At 34.5% G+C, this 2,915-nt stretch overlaps 1 pseudogene; it reads right to left on the bottom strand.

Moving 5' to 3' along the window:
• Positions 1-1,757: 1,757 nt before the first annotated feature.
• On the bottom strand, positions 1,758-2,582 carry LOC149564472 (putative CCR4-associated factor 1 homolog 6 pseudogene; annotated as a pseudogene).
• Between the last annotated feature and the right edge of the window lie 333 nt (positions 2,583-2,915).

The following is a 2,915-nucleotide window of genomic DNA, read 5'->3' as shown; positions in this document are numbered from 1 at the left end:
AATTTCTTTCCTAGGGAAAAACACTTCTACCCTCAACAATGCTCTAATACTATGTGAAAATTAAAACTATTGCAATCACTGATTATTAATCTCCCATCATAAATGACTATTAAATTGTCAAAAATAAATTCACAACTAATATCGAAAAATAACACAATTGAAACTTCACCAATATAATACAGAAAGAAATTCACAACACAAAGAGCACAATATTTTTGGACAAACCATCCCCGGAAAAACCCCTAAAGGAAAATCAGTTCTGCAGATGGAAAATATATTAACTTCAACAAATCAAGAGATACACAATTCCTTGCCTCTCACTAGAAGAATTCAGACCTCTTAATTTCTCCTACTGATATTCCCCACTGCTATCCCCAACGCTATCACTACAAGACTATTTGCTATCACTGCAAATGCATTTGGTAACACTGCAAATGCTTCTGCAACTTGTGTTCCTCTGTTCTATTTTGTTTTATTCTCCAAATGCCTCCCTTGACCCCCTTTTATACTACCTAACCAAGAGGTTTCTAGTTGCTTCTTGATCAAGACAACCTAACTAAGAAGTTTCTAGTTACTTCTCGATTAAAACAACCTAACCAATAGGTTACTAGTGGCTTCTATAAGGAGCCAATTAATTAACAAATATTTGTCATAACTCTAACAATTATTTGCCAATTAATCACATATGGATGAACAACTGTCCAAACTACCTAAAACTAACACAGGTAACAACATTATAATAACCGTTCACTCTTCTCATAGATTGTTGACCATTGATTTGAAAAACTAAAGATCTCCATGTCAGATAGTAAAAACCTTCAACATAATTAGTCAAATAAGAAAATATTAAAGAAAAAAACAAGAAAATAAAGTAACACATAATTCTACAACATAAAACCTAACCAACAATGCACTCCAGAAGAAAAGAAAATAACTGACTTAGTTCCATAGAAATTGGAGAGCTTAAAAAAACACAGTGTAACACCAAATTCTTTACCAAAATATGCAAGGGTCAATTTGAAGCAGACTAGGAACTAGTTCCAATTTGAAGCTATGCAGCAATTTCCAAAATGGCTAGGTCCAGGTAGAACAATAGTCATGTGCATAAAAGAAGCAGCCATACATACACAGTTTCTAAACATTTAATTATATAAACATCAATAACTTGGTAATATTCCTCATCGCCAAAGTATTGTACAATTCCAGTAATATCATCTTTTAATTGATCTTTTCCTCTTTAACTTGCACTATGCACTCTGCCTTCATATGTAATATAAATAAGTACACGGAGAAACTAAATATCTTCTTAGGTTTTTCTTCAAATAGTTTACTCAATATCTTGAAATTGTAAATGCCTTAAATCTCTAAAAGAAATCCATATATGTTCTTCGGCAGAAAAAGATTTAATGAACGATCTCTATTATTTTTTATTAAAAACTATGGACCTCGTTTCAGCATTTGTGACAACATGTTTATAATACACAACACTTTGCAGTGCAACTGTAGATACTAAACCAAGGATGCATTTTAAACGGTAAGAAAACAAAGCACTTTATTTTAGAGAAAATCAATATAAAGAATTGAGATATTTTGATATTTATGAGAAAAAATAGAAAATTGTATACCAACCGCCAGCTGATGAGTACACAAAAGAGAGTCAATCAACTACTTGGAATTCCCAAAGAAGATTGTATAGCAGAGGCCCATAAAAGAAGATTGTATACCAAAGGTTGCCTGATGAGTACAGAGAGAGTCAATCAACTACAACTACTAGGGGTTCCCTCAGTACCCAAACCATACAAAATACCAGAATAAGGTTCAATATCTACAGTGATGTAGCTATCTTTCAGCTCCCAAAAAACACGTGGACTAAGCAAGTTGTTAGAGCCAGCTTGATGGCTAGGGCCAACCCTTGTCACTTTCATTAACCATGCCAGTGTGTTCAATCCACCATGGAGGTGCTTCTTGGAAAATCTTATCAAATACTTGACATCATATGAAACAGGGAAATAGATCCTAAATAGGTTTAAAAAATTAGCTTCATAATCGGGAAGACTTTGCTTCATTAGCAATTTGATTAGATACCCAAAATCACATCCCTCGTGAAAGGTAATCCAGTGCACTCTTGCATTTAGTACCACCACAGATGACATGAAAAGATCCACAAAAGAATTGGAATCAACACCATCACACTTATTCCTCTCAAAATCAATACCACTCACCTTGAGTAGCTCGATAGAACCAGTGATGTGCAAATCAGAATCCGCATTGAATTCCTTGAAATTGAACTGCCACACGCATTGCTGATTAGTCCCACATTTGGGCAAGTTGCCATTCTCATCAGAAAATGTGAGACCTAGGTGGATTAATTTCAGAAGATTCACATTGTCTCTCATCTCAATGTACTTGTATTCAGGATGATTCTTGAGAGCGTCATCAAGTCTTAATACAACACCGAGGAATTCTATGTCCATGGCTATCTACAGATAATCATCTACGATTCCACTTATTAACATCATTTCTTCTACAAGATTACATTCCCATATCTCCCAAATCAAAATGTCATCATCCGTGCTAGTCATTGCAGTAGTCATGTGTGAAGAATGACTAACCCTGGTATTCATGCCTTCACCAATTTCAAATGACTCAACATAGAAAGGTAATGCCTCTCAGCAATCAAATTCTAAAAAACCCTAAAATCCTCAAAACCTCGAAGTTGCACAAAATCAAGTGTGTTTTCTGTAAATTGGCTTGCCCGCACCAATTTTCAAACCAAAAGATTTCACTAACAAAGGAAACAAGTCTTGAAATGTTTTGGGTTTTATTCAAGCCAAAAAACTTCCTGTTTACACCAAAATTGGATGGGGCAAAAAAATATGTATTTCGCAGAGGAGTTTCATACATAAATTGCAAGA

The sequence above is a fragment of the Cupressus sempervirens genome, chromosome 3 (assembly GCF_028749045.1).
Source record: "Cupressus sempervirens isolate cs-2001-9-10 chromosome 3, ASM2874904v1, whole genome shotgun sequence".
In the NCBI taxonomy this organism is placed as follows: domain Eukaryota; kingdom Viridiplantae; phylum Streptophyta; class Pinopsida; order Cupressales; family Cupressaceae; genus Cupressus; species Cupressus sempervirens.
Note: the sequence above shows the minus strand (reverse complement) of the source record. Positions and strands in the feature narration are given on the sequence as shown.